At 45.3% G+C, this 14,185-nt stretch overlaps 1 long non-coding RNA gene across 1 annotated transcript; it reads left to right on the forward strand.

Annotated features, from left to right (window-relative positions):
- The first annotated feature begins 3,751 nt into the window (after positions 1–3,751).
- LOC306979091 lies at positions 3,752–5,779 on the forward strand. The gene is made up of 3 exons (XR_013793939.1): positions 3,752–3,897; positions 3,986–4,030; positions 5,752–5,779. It is a non-coding gene; the product is annotated as an uncharacterized lncRNA (long non-coding RNA).
- Positions 5,780–14,185: the final 8,406 nt, after the last annotated feature.

A 14,185-nucleotide genomic window follows, 5' to 3' on the forward strand; every position in this document is an offset into this window, starting at 1 on the left:
TTTTGTCAATTTTTTGTTGAATTTTTGTCACTTTTTTGTTGAATTTTTGTGAAATTTTTGTTCAGTTTTTGTCACATTTTTAAATAATTTTAGTCACATCTTTGTTGACTTTTTGTCACATTTTTGTTGAATTTTTGTCAATTTTTTTGTTCAGTTTTTGTCACATTTTTGGTGAATTTTTGTTCAGTTTTTTTCAGTTTTTCTCACATTTTTAACCATTTTCATTCACTTGTTGGTTGACTTTTTGTCACATTTTTGTCCATTTTTTGTTCAGTTTTTGTCTTTTTTTTTTGCGTTTACATCCTTGTTTTCTTCTCATTTCTTTGTGGCTGTTTTGGTGCTTTTTTTCCCCAAGAAGCTTTTTAATTAGGGCAAAACTGGAGAAAATGTGATCCGTTCAGGTGGGAGTTAAGAGGTTAAACATTTCACTTGTATTTACACACAAACCCCTCACTGAACAAGTGGGCGGGGCGATGTCATATCTGGGGGACTCTCTCTTATCTGGGGGACTCTCTCATATTCGGGGGACTCTCTCAAAAAATCAAATGATTTCCCTATTTTAAACCCATTTTACTCTCTGCTCTCTCTCGCTCTCTGACAAAGCAGAGCGGCTTCTCATGGAAAGATCGAAACAGATTTTAACATTTCTCTGAGTTTTTAAACGGTTAAAATCGGTCCAAGGACGACTGAGAAACATCCTGTTAAAGTCTTCAATCCAGAACCAGGATATTTAAATTAACACGCCATAAAAAGGAAATTGATGACACGCATGTTATCAATTTAGAGGAGAGTGGAGAGAGGGGAGAGAACCAGAAAGGAAAGTGTTTCATAAAACACTCATTATCTCGAATCTAGAAAAAAATCTGTGATTTTGATCCAAATTAGCCTCTGTTTAGCTTAGATTTCTCCGGAATCGAGGCACATAGAATCAAAGTGTTTTCACCTACAGAGAGTTGAGAGTCTCTTTCAAACGAGCCACAGCATGTGTCTATAACATAGAACACACTGTGGTGCTACAAATATCATGAAAAATGGATTGTTGGCACTGTACAGATAAATCCCCAAAACAGTGCGGCATTTCCCCACATTACCCCACATTTCTTTACATTCTCGATATCGTACATTCTCACATTCCCATTCCACACTTCCCAATTCACTTTGCATATCTTCTTGTAGATGATGTACTGCCCTCCTCTACCTACATTCCTATAAGGTTTTGTCGAATCTCTTTTACGTGATTTAATGAGGTTTAAACCCCAATAACAAAGACAGAACTTTTATAAAAGTCCTAAAAACTGATACTACTACCTTTTTAAAAGATTGTAATTAATAACTAGAAATGCAATGGCCATTGCGATTGACTGCGGAAATGCGGGAAGCGAATGCAGAAATTGCATAAACTCTTCAAATTGCATAATCAAATTTGCATAAACTGGTAAAATGCATAAAATGTCATGTTGCATAAACTGTATAAACTGCATAAAGTAGTAAAATGCATGAATGGGATAATTCGCATAAATTATGTAAATTGCATAAACGCTTTAAAATTCATAAATCCTAAATGGCATAAACTCTTAAGTTGCATAAATGCTTTAAATGCATAAACTTTTAAATTCCATAAACTGGTCAAACTGTTGAAATGGCCTCAGTGCTTGATTGGCAGAAGCTGCACAAATGGCTGAAAGGCCTGGAGTTTCCCCATTGGCTGGATTCCCCCATACACACCAATGCAAAAATGTCAAACTCTCGTATAAAAAAACTGGAAAACTGCAGAAGGACAATTTTTTCTCAAAACCCACAAGTTGCAGAAGCTGAACATGCACAAAGTGCAGAAACTGCAGAAAATGCAGAAAAAAGTGCAGAAAAGCATGGATTTGCGGCAGCCCCATTATAAGTCAATGGGAAAAATCTCCAACATTTCGGCCGATTGCGGAAAAACCGTAAGTTGCAGAAGTCCCAAAAGTAATAGCACCCTTCTCCTCAACATGCGGAACATTTTGATGCATAACTTGCATAAATTGCAAAAAGCATGAAGGTGCTGAAAGCTCTAGAAAATCGGGAAAAAGATGGAAGAGGAATAATAATAAAGAACATGAAAACCAATAATTGACTGCGGAAGAATTCCACAGTCAATCAATTAGTGTTTGCAGTGTAATAGAATAAACCCAAACATTGACTCTCAAACCGGTTCTTTATCTGTTCCTCAAACACTTTCTCTCGCCTGTAAAATGTTTCTCCGGATCCTGAACGTGACATTTAGACTGATCTGCGTCAACAAGAGGCTTTTGGAGCTTTAGCTTTAGCAGAAGGAGACGCTGCAGATCAGATCTTTCCCACAGATGAAGCTTTGGAACCTCACGTTTGTGCTTTTCCTCACGGGTGAGTCTCGAGTTTTACTGTAATAATTGTGTCGCCTTTTTTAGCCTTTACCGCCTCCTCAGCAGAGGAACAAAGTACATGATGTCATCACTGAGGAAAAGTGTAGATAACGGCCAAATGTTGCTCCAATTAAAGTTCGAAATTCAAAAATCCTTGTTGCCCTTTTAACCCCTTAACTCCCACCTGAACCGACCACCTTTTCTCCAGTTTGGCTTTACCCCAGTCCAAAAGCTTCTGGAAAAAAGCTGTGAAAATAGCAACAAAACTGAGACGAAAACAATGATGGAAATGTGACGAAAAAGTGAGAAAACATTGACAAAAAAGTGACGAAAAATTGACCAAAAATTGACAAAAAAACTACAAATAATGTGACATAAAAATTACAAAAATATGACAAAAATTTGATAAAAAATTGACAAAAATTACAAAAATGTGACAAAAAATTACCAAAATTTGATAAAAAAGTGATGAAAAAATTACAAAAATTTGACAAAATTTGACAAAAAAATTACAAAAATTTGACAGAAAATGTAACAAAAATGTGATAAAAAATGACCAAAATTTGATAAAAAATGGACAAAAAAATGAAAAAAAAAATTGACAAAATTTGGCAAAAAAATGACAAAAATGTGACAAAAATGAGATAAAAAATGTGACAAAAAATGTGACAAAAAAGTGACAAAAAAGTGACAAAAAATGACCAACATTTGATAAAAAATGGACAAAAAAATGAAAAAAATTGACAAAATTTGGCAAAAATTAACATAAAAAATTTGACCAAAAAAATTTCAAAAATGTGACAAAAAATGACAAAAAATGTGACAAAAAATGACTAAATAGTTGAACAAAAATGAGTTGAATACCCAACAAAAAAATGATGGAAAAAAAATGATGACGTGAGGAAAAAGTTCCTCTCGGTTCAGGCGGGAGTTAAGAGGTTAAGGAACATTGTCTGTAGGAGGAGATTGAGCAGCCATGTTCATTTCACAGACGTATAAAGTCTCTATAAACTCTAGACCTACAGTATTTTTCTTCTTTGTCACTGAGCACCTCTAGGGGGCGCTGTCACATTATTCTCAAGTATTTGTCTTGTGTCCTCAGGAGGCGTTCAGGGGGCGTCCATCGTTATCAGTCGCCCCAAAGGGAACACACGACCCAGGCCCCCCCCTCCTCCCCCCCGTCCCACACCCGCCGCTATAGCCCCGCCCATTCTCGACCCGGAGCACGGTGCGGACAACGGCACTGGTAAAGGGTGACCTGGTTTTTAGCATTTTAAATAACGTCCCGGTGAAGAACAGAGTGAATCAGAGTCTTTCCACAGATCCGGGCGATGTCTCGTTCGGAGTGGAGGAGGAGAGTGAATTCTTGCCCGGAGGCGACGCCTGCACGTACGACAGCCTGATCGGAGCTCTGAGCCTGACGTGGGCCGAGCGCTTCAAGATGTCCCGGCCCGTGAAGAACCACACGGACTCGCTCCGGGTTTACCTGGAGGTGGTGCTGTACGCCATCCTGGACGTGGTGAGTCGCGCTCCTGGGTTAAAGTTCAGCCTTGTTTACGATGTTCCCTCAGTGAGAAACAACACGTGTTTTTATCTTTTCTTCACAGAGGGAAACGGACCAGACGTGTGTGACCTGCGTCTGGACGTTCATGGTGAGGTTCAGCTTTAACATAGTGGACATAATGTTGATGATAAGCCGGTCTGTTTGATAAAGAACGGCCCCGGCTCAGTCTGAGCGAGGGCCAAATGTGCCCCGGCTCAGTCTGAGTGAGGGCCAAATGTGCCCCGGCTCAGTCTGAGCGAGGGCCAAACGTCCCCCTGCCCCGGGTCCGTCTGAGTGAGGACCAAACGTCCCCCCGCCCCGGGTCCGTCTGAGTGAGGACCAAACGTCCCCCCGCCCCGGCTCCCTCTGAGTGAGGACCAAACGTCCCCCCGCCCCGGCTCCCTCTGAGTGAGGACCAAACGTCCCCCTGCCCCGGCTCTGTCTGAGCGAGGACCAAACGTTCCCCAGCTCCGTCTGAGCGAGGACCAAAAGTGCCCCAGCTCCGTCTGAGTGAGGACCAAACGTCCTCCTGCCCCGGCTCCGTCTGAGTGAGGACCAAACGTCCTCCTGCCCCGGCTCCGTCTGAGCGAGGACCAAACGACCCCCTGCCCCGGCTCCGTCTGAGCGAGGACCAAACGTGCCCCGGCTCCGGCTCCATCTGAGTGAGGACCAAACGTTCCCCTGCCCCGGCTCTGTCTGAGCGAGGACCAAACGTTCCCCAGCTCCGTCTGAGCGAGGACCAAACGTCCTCCTGCCCCGGCTCCGTCTGAGCGAGGACCAAACGACCCCCTGCCCCGGCTCCGTCTGAGCGAGGACCAAACGTGCCCCGGCTCCATCTGAGTGAGGACCAAACGTGCCCCGGCTCCATCTGAGTGAGGACCAAACGTCCTCCTGCCCCGGCTCCGTCTGAGCGAGGACCAAACGACCCCCTGCCCCGGCTCCGTCTGAGCGAGGACCAAACGTGCCCCGGCTCCATCTGAGTGAGGACCAAACGTGCCCCAGCTCCGTCTGAGTGAGGACCAAACGTGCCCCGGCTCCATCTGAGTGAGGACCAAACGTCCTCCTGCCCCGGCTCCGTCTGAGCGAGGACCAAACGACCCCCTGCCCCGGCTCCGTCTGAGCGAGGACCAAACGTGCCCCGGCTCCATCTGAGTGAGGACCAAACGTGCCCCAGCTCCGTCTGAGTGAGGACCAAACGTGCCCCGGCTCCATCTGAGTGAGGACCAAACGTCCTCCTGCCCCGGCTCCGTCTGAGCGAGGACCAAACGACCCCCTGCCCCGGCTCCGTCTGAGCGAGGACCAAACGTGCCCCGGCTCCATCTGAGTGAGGACCAAACGTGCCCCAGCTCCGTCTGAGTGAGGACCAAACGTGCCCCAGCTCCGTCTGAGCGAGGACCAAACGACCCCCTGCCCCGGCTCCGTCTGAGCGAGGACCAAACGTGCCCCGGCTCCATCTGATTGAGGACCAAACGTGCCCCAGCTCCGTCTGAGTGAGGACCAAACGTGCCCCGGCTCCGTCTGAGCGAGGACCAAACGACCCCCTGCCCCGGCTCCGTCTGAGCGAGGACCAAACGTGCCCCGGCTCCATCTGAGTGAGGACCAAACGTGCCCCAGCTCCGTCTGAGTGAGGACCAAACGTGCCCCGGCTCCATCTGAGTGAGGACCAAACGTCCTCCTGCCCCGGCTCCGTCTGAGCGAGGACCAAACGACCCCCTGCCCCGGCTCCGTCTGAGCGAGGACCAAACGTCCCCCTGCCCCGGCTCTGTCTGAGCGAGGACCAAACATCCCCCCTCTGCCAACCCCTCTCTGATCTGTGATGTCTTTGTGCAGAGCTGGATCAACGAGAACATCATGTGGGACCCTTCCAATCACTGCGGGATGAACAAGATCACCGTCCCGTCAGACACTCTGTGGAAGCCGGACCTCGTCATCGAGGAGGTGTAAGTCACTCTTTACCTTTTCTGGGTCAGAACGAGTATTTCCTCATGTACTTCCTGATGTACTTCCTGATGTACTTCCTGATGTACTTCCTGATGTACTCCCTGATGTACCTCCTGATGTACCTCCTGATGTACCTCCTTTCCTCTCCCCTCAGCACAGAGAAGGGCCAGTTGTCCGTGGTCCCGTTCCTCTCCATTTACTCGGACGGGCTGGTGGAGCTCCTGTCGGACCGCGTGGTCACCAGCTCCTGTAAGATGCACGTTTATCGCTTCCCCTTCGACACTCAGAGCTGCAACCTGACCTTCAAGTCCGCCATCCACTCAGGTGAGGACGACCGAAAAGCTCCAGTAGGGGGCGCTATCGGTGCTAATTTAAGTCCTCCGTAAGTCTAAAAAAGCCTGAACTCATGAGCAGCTTCAGCGCAAATGCAGATGTTTTCTTACTACACTTTAGTCATTATCAGCTGCGGACTGAGCCAGGACTAAACCAGGACTAAACCACGACTGAATAAGAAACTAGAGCTTTTAGACAAAGAGAAAAGCAGTGATGGCAACAAACCCATCAGCTTTAGCCTCACAGAGCCTGAAGTTACTGCTGTTGTTACTAAACTCCAGATCAAAGATTGTTTGTGGATAAAGTGAGCGCTCACTGTGCATTAGACATTTTTGGAACAGTTTTGGTAAATGATCAGTGACAGAGTGAGTGCTCTCACTGTGGAACAGATCTTTGATGTGTGGAGCCTTCACTTTGTGGAACAGCTCAGTTCGGGTTGGGCGATGTTCCCTTAATTGGCCGTTGACGATGTTTACAGTGAACCATCATGATGGACGACGATATCGTCCATTTCTCATTATAAGCATTTTTAAAGACATTCACATAGCCCACATAGAAGCTGCATATTATTTATGTTAGGAAAAATGTGATATTGCAGGATAAATGGATCTAAACTAAACATGATCTGAACAGAGTCACGGAACACGACTTTTGAAAAAGAAATTTGTTAAAATTCATGCGTAAAGTCGGAGAATGACTTATTCAGAGCGTGAACTCCAAGGCTCTTATCACAGTAATACAAATGTAAATCGGAGCTTATTATTTGCATTTTTAACGTAATGTTTCAGAAACCGTGGGTGAACGGGACAACATGTCCACGTTTGCGTCGCCGCTCCACGCGCCGCCCGGTCCGTGAGCTCGTAACCTCGTACCTCCTCTCTCGGTCCTTCGTGAAGATATCTAAACCCATGCGCGCTCAGCTAGCTCCGATGTGGGAGCATTTCATCATTTGTAAAACTGTTTAGTTTTCGTACAAAGCAAAGCGAGACCACGCAGTGTTAAAGTGAAGCTTATTAGAGAGAGAGAGAGAGAGAGAGAGAGAGAGAGAGAGAGAGAGAGAGAGAGAGAGAGAGAGAGAGAGAGAGAGAGAGAGAGAGAGAGAGAGAGAGAGAGAGAGACGCGTGTCAAATAGAGCCGCTGCGTCTTTACTTTGATATTACAGCTAACAAATCATGTCTTCTGGCAGGTACTGACACTATCGTGCATATTACTTATATCCGTGATTGAATTTACAGTGAAATCCCTGCAAAGTTTGTAGGTTTACAAGGCCACAGAAGACCAGTGCCTGTTTCTGACAGGAGGGGGCGTGGCCTCACGATGGCGGCTCTCCATCATGATGTTGCTCGTCCATCACAATGGATAATGACATCGTACATCGGCACAATGTCCAAACTCTCTTTTTATCAACGCTTAAGTGGGAAATCTGCTCAAAACATGAAGTTACAGGTGACGCTGCTGCTCCTGTGTTCTTTCTGTTTTGACGTTTTAGGATTTTCTCAATTAAAATAACTTAGGGATCGAAAAAAGTACCGTTAAGGCACCGGTACCCAAAAGCAGGTATGGTTAAAGTCCTGGTATCGGGGGAAATAAATGTCACAGTATCCAGCCCTAAAGCCAGTGTCTCCCCCCAGTGGACGAGCTGAGTATTACGGCGGTGATGGACAGGGAGAAGGTCTCGGCCTGGACGCGGGAGAAGATGAGGACTCAGTTCGAGTGGCTGTTCCTCGACATAAAGGTCACCAACGACACGGTCAGCAGCTTCGAGGTGGACCAGGACGTCATCGTTTACACCGTGAGTTTCTACGGGACAAAAACGGCTCATCAAGCAGACAAGTCACACCTCTATAAAGTTATTACTCAAATTAAGGATATTTCACCAAGGAAGGAAGGAAGGGAGGGAGGAAGGAAGGAGAGAGAGGGGCGAAGTAAAGGTGGAAGGAAGGCAGATTTTCCTTTGCATCAGTTACAGTTATGCCATGCTGATACTGTACAAAGGCAGCTGACGCCCTCAAGTGGCCATGATGAGTGCTGCAGTTTATTTTTATTTTTTAAAGTCCCTTTAATCCCTTAACTCCCACCTGAACCGAGCACATTTTCTCCAGTTTGGCTTTACCCCAATCCAAAAGCTTCTGGAAAAAAGCTGTGGAAATTGCACCAAAACTGAGACGAAAACAATGATGGAAATGTGACAAAAAAGTGATGAAAAATTGATGAAAAAACGACAAAAAAATGACAAAAATGTGACAAAAATTTGATAAAAAATTGACCAAAAAATGACAAAAAATTGACCAAAAAATAACAAAAATGTGACAAAAAAATGACACAAATTTGACAAAAAATGACAAAAAAATGACCAAAAAGTTACAAAACTGAGTTGAATACCCAACAAAAAAATGATGGAAAAAAAATCTGATGACGTGAAAAAAAAGATCCTCTCGGTTCAGACGGGAGTTAAGAGGTTAATCCACATGTAACCAAGCTAAAATAATGATGTGATTGCAGTGGTTTTTCTTACATATATAATTATTTATAATGTAATATTATAAATAAATATAATAAATGATATCGAGGATGTTTCCAGTAACCGTTTCCTTCCTGACACTCAGACGATGCATTTGTGGACATGACTCTTTCTCAGTCTAGACTCTGTTGTGGTCGAGAACGTGTCCGCTCTCGGATCAGACTGCATTTGAGTTTCCTCTGGAGAACGTTTGGTCAGAGACTCACAGCAGATCAAAGCTTCTGTGGTCAGTGCACTCAGGACGACAGTGTCCTCCTCAGCTCAGAGCTGCACTCTGAACCCTGTCACCAAACTAGCGTCTGGCGGCGGGCGTGTACGCTTTAGTAACACATTTACGTCCACATTAGACACACTTTAGTCCACTTTAGGTCTATTAAGATCCAGGCCTGGTGCTAATATGAACATCATATATTTAGTAATACAATAATAAGTCAGCAAACTCAGTTTTAATGTCGTCAAGAGCCCGCTGTGAGCGACCTCTGACCTCCTCCTCAGTTCCTCTGATCGTACAGTTATAGTCTGAAGGGCGAAAGGGTGAAATCGTTTGTGAACTTTTAGTGGAGCTTTGGAGGCTCCGCAGACGCTCTGGCTGTAGATTTGTATACAGTAATATTATTATAACAATCTGTATATTATACAAACCCAGGAGGCGCTGCAGAAGATCAGAGGATCAGAAGATCAGAGGCTGCCCTCTGCAGCCAGGTTTCTGCCAGATGCTACAGTTTCCCCGGCCTTCCAGGTCATGCGGGTCAGGTCGGCCCACAGTGGCAGCGCGGCTCAGCCACAGCGGCTCAGGACTAACACCTGAGCACTATTTTGTTGTACGTTTGTACAATGACAATAAAGCACTTACTTACTTACATTATTTCATGTTGTTGTTGTGTGAAGCATCATTCAGGGGGTTTCACTCTGACTGTGATCGACTGCTCTGGGCTGGAGCCGGTGGTCTCGTCGGACCACAGCAACGAGTGGTTCACTGCAGTGTCCATTTTTACAACATATTTTAAGTTAGTTTCATAAGTCACAATGTTGTAAATGATCTTTTTTTCACTTTCAGTCTACTTTTAGTTGACTAATTACATGTTAGTTTAGTGAAGTAAATCTATAATTAACTTAGTCGATTTTGCATTTACAATATGTCTTATAATCATATTTAATCCTCTGCTTCATGGAGCTTCAGCCACATGAACAAAGCTCAGAGCTGTGGCTCTTTCAGACGTCATGGGACGTTTGGAGGATTTTAGTCCTGTGTCTCTCGACTGCAGCTCGTGCAAAATGCAGCGGCACGTCTTTTAACTGGTACACGAAAATTTGACCACATCACCCCCATTTTATCCTCACTTCACTGGCTGCCTGTGCACTTTAGGATCCATTTTAAACTGCTTCTGTTTGTTTTTAAATGTCTTAACGGTGTCACCCCGCTGCACCTCTCTGAGCTCTTACACCCGTACAAGCCTTCACGGTCTCTCAGGTCGGCTGATCAGCTCCTCCTCAGCGTCCCAAAGACCGAACGAAAGCTCAGAGGGGATCGGGCTTTTGCCGTGGCTGCACCAAAATTATGGAACGAGTTGCCCCTGCACATAAGACAGGCTTCTTCTGTGCCCGTTTTTAAATCTGTTCTTAAAACGCACTTGTTCACTTTGGCTTTTAACACAGCCTGAGTTTTTGACATTTTACCAGATTTTATTCATTTGTCTTTGATGCACCTTTTATGTTGTATTTTATGTTATGTTTGACCTTTGTAGCACTTTGGTCAGTTGTTTTAAAGTGCATTATAAATAAAGTTGCCATTGCCATTGCCATAGTCTCATCTTTTTATTTGTATTTAGTCATATTTTAGTCAATATCACTTTGATTAAAATCCTGACTAAATATTGTAGTGTAAAAATGACCTCTGTCAAACATGTGAACATGAACTGAACTAACAGTGAAGTAAACACAGCAGATCACGGTGTGAGAGCGCGGGCGGGGCTTGTTGTAAAAGCCATAACGGTGAAACTGCCACACGATCGGCTCCGACCTCCAGTGATGAAGACTTTGTAGTTTTCTGCTCTGTCTGTCCTCAGATCAACATGCAGCGCCGCTCCGTCCTCTACATGGTGAACTTCCTGTTCCCGGTGCTGTTCTTCCTGTTCCTGGACCTGGCCTCGTTCCTGATGTCGGACACCGGAGGAGAGAAACTGGGCTTTAAGATCACGGTGCTCCTGGCCGTGACCGTGATGCAGCTGCTGCTCAACGACATCCTGCCGTCCTCGTCCAACCGCATCCCCCTCATCGGTGAGGCCCGGCTCAGGCCCGGGTCTGACACGGCTCAGGCCCAGCTCAGGCCCGGGTCTGACACGGCTCAGGCCCAGCTCAGGCCCGGGTCTGACACGGCTCAGGCCCGGCTCAGGCTCAATCCAATCCAACTTTATTTCTATAGCACATTTCATAAACAAGAGTTTCCAAAGTGTTGCACAAGAAAATAAAAACAATAAGAATAAAACATTAAAACAAAAATTTTAAAAAAGTAAAAATTTAAAATTAGATGAAACCACACAAATAAAACACACAGAGGACCACACAACTCACATGGTGTTAAAAGCCAGAGAATAAAAGTGGGTTTTAAGACACTCCACGGTGGGGGCCGTTCGGACGTGGGGGGGCAGAGCGTTCCACAGCTTAGGGCCGACCCCAGAGAACGCTCTGTCCCCTCTGGTCTTAGTCCTGGGCACCACGAGCTGGAGCCGGCCCTCAGACCTCAGAGCGCGCAACGGTGTGTAAATGTGGATGAGGTCCTTGATGTACTGAGGGGCCAGACCATTCAAAGCTTTAAAAACAAACAATAAAATCTTAAAATTAATTCTAAAATTAACAGGAAGCCAGTGCAACGACGCAAGAATGGGGGAGATGTGCTCATACTTTTTGGTTCCTGTTAAACTGACTTATGCCTGTGTAAAGTGCGTCACAGTCGTCCAGGCGAGTTGAAATAAAAGCGTGCACGACTTGCTCAAAGTTCTTAAAAGATAAAAAAGGTTTAACTTTTGTTAAAAGACGAAGGTGAAAACAGCTGGCTTTAACAACAGCACTGATTTGCTTGTGAAGTTTAAAATCGGAGTCAACAATGACGCCAAGGCTGGTGGCTGAAGAGCGAACACGGTGTTTAAGACGGCCCAGGTCATTTGAAGGGTCCATGGAGCCAAACACAACAATTTCAGTCTTGTTTTCATTGAGACTTAAAAGGTTTTGAGCCAACCAGACCTTGACGTCACTCAAACACTGGAGTAGAGGTGTCAGGGGGGACCTACCATGTTTCTTCAAAGGCATATAGATTTGGCAGTCGTCTGCGTAAAAGTGGTAAGCGACGCCGTGCCTTTGGAATATTTCATTTAGTGGGAAAATATAAAGTGCAAACAGTACAGGCGCAAGTATAGAACCCTGAGGAACTCCACAGTAAAGGGGAGCGGAGGAAGATGTGGAGTCTCCCAGCCTTACCGCAAAAGATCTCTCCAAGAGGTAGGACTTGAACCATTTTAAAGCAGTCCCCCTGACACCAACACAGTTTTCCAAGCGATTTAAAAGAATTGTGTCAACTGTGTCAAAAGCAGCAGTCAGATCTAAAATGGCTGAAGGCTCAGGCCCGGCTCAGTGTCTGTTTCCTCATAGTTCGGCCCTGACCTCCGTTTGTCCTGTTCCTCCAGCCGTGTACTGCCTCGGGATCTTCTCCCTGATGCTCCTCAGCCTCCTGGAGTCCATCCTCGTGGTTTACCTCATCAACAAAGACTCGGAGAGCAGCGAACCGGAGTCTCCGCAGATCCACAGTGAGTTTTCCATCCTGAAGCTTCCCCTGTTATACGATCATGTTACTAATATGAACTCATGTCTTCTCTCAGCTGTTAAGAACAAGTTCTTACCCACAACTGACGACTTTATGGACAACAAGGTGCAGTTTTTTTTTTACTTTTCTCTTCATTAGAGATTAAACGTTGCCCATCTTTCTCTTACTGAGATGGTAAAGTACAGTTTGAGCCTCTTCCCCTCTGCGTCTGTGCTTTGTTCCAGGACTCGCTGGCGGATGAGGTTTCTCTGGAGCTGGTGGCGTCGGAGCTGAAGGACCTGAAAGAATCTCTGTCTCTGATCCTGAAGCGAGGGAACGACGAGGAGAAGCCGAGCGGATACTGGGCCCAGAAAACCAAGATCATAAACCGATACTTCTTCTTCTTCTACATCTTCGCCACCTTCGTTTTCCTGCTCTTTCTCTTCTTCCTCTGGATTTACTAACGAGTTATTCAAGTCGGGACAAGTGTGACTTTGAGGACTGAAGCCTGGGAAGACGGTGGCCTGTTCCTTCAAAGCAGTACTAAGTAGTTTATGCCCCTAGAGGCCGTAAGCGCCACTGCAGGTGTCGTAGCATGTTGTGTTTTTTACTCATTAATCGTCCGTGAGAGTAAATACTACACTGACAGAAAAGACAAAGGGACAGAGGGATGTTGTTCATCCAGTTACACAATGGAGATCATTTGTTTCACTCAAACTTGGCTGTAAATACTGTTTAAGTGGTGCTAGCCCGCAGTTAGCTTTGCCAGTTAGCCTGTTAGCTTCTTCTTTGTGATTGTGTTTGGCTGTGTCCGAATGTCCACCCTAGTCCCTAACCCCTCATTCACTACATAGGCCCGCACTATATAGTCACTGATTCTGTTGACGATTCGGACACAAGACACGACTTTCTCCGCGCTGCGTGACGTCACGCGCGGTGCATCTACAGAAATTTAAATTAAAATGTAAATCTGAATTTATTTATTGTTACAAACGTTTATTTTATGAAACATAACGCCTGTTTTGGCACTTTTACAGGCGTTACTATCATCACAAAAAAAGGACAAAAAAAAGTCTCTCCAGCGTGAGCTCAGAGATGCCGAAAGTCGGTCAGAGCCCGGTGTCCGAACACCAGCAGATTGAGTGACTTCATCTGCTAAAAGTTCAATAAACTCCGGGAATAAAGTATTTCTGTGATAAAGACCAAACTCAGAGACAGTGGAATATTTATGGATAAATACGTCAGATACGCTTTTACTTCACATGGATTTTACGTGAATGACTTGGATTATTCGAGAGGAAGCTGTCGGTCATTTAACAGCTCAAGCTAAAGGTTAGCAGCTAACGTTAGCATGAAGCTATCGGTCATTTAACAGCTCAAGCTAAAGGTTAGCAGCTAACGTTAGCATCTTTTCACCGTAACCGTTTATATTTAGTTTGTTTATTCATCACAAACACAAACACACGACTGAAACAGCGGATTTACTTCAGTCGTGTTGTTTAGTTCAAAGACCTGTCTCTGTCAGGCTCTTCTCCCACTCTCGCAATGCATTGTGGTCTATATTGACCCGTTTAGTGACCATCGATGCTCACTACTTTTTGAGATGCATTGTGGGAAATTTTGAGGGGACTACTTTTTTCTCACTGGACATTCGGACACCCCTACAAAATGGC

Source organism: Gobius niger (genome assembly GCF_951799975.1).
Source record: "Gobius niger genome assembly, chromosome: 19".
Classification (NCBI taxonomy): domain Eukaryota; kingdom Metazoa; phylum Chordata; class Actinopteri; order Gobiiformes; family Gobiidae; genus Gobius; species Gobius niger.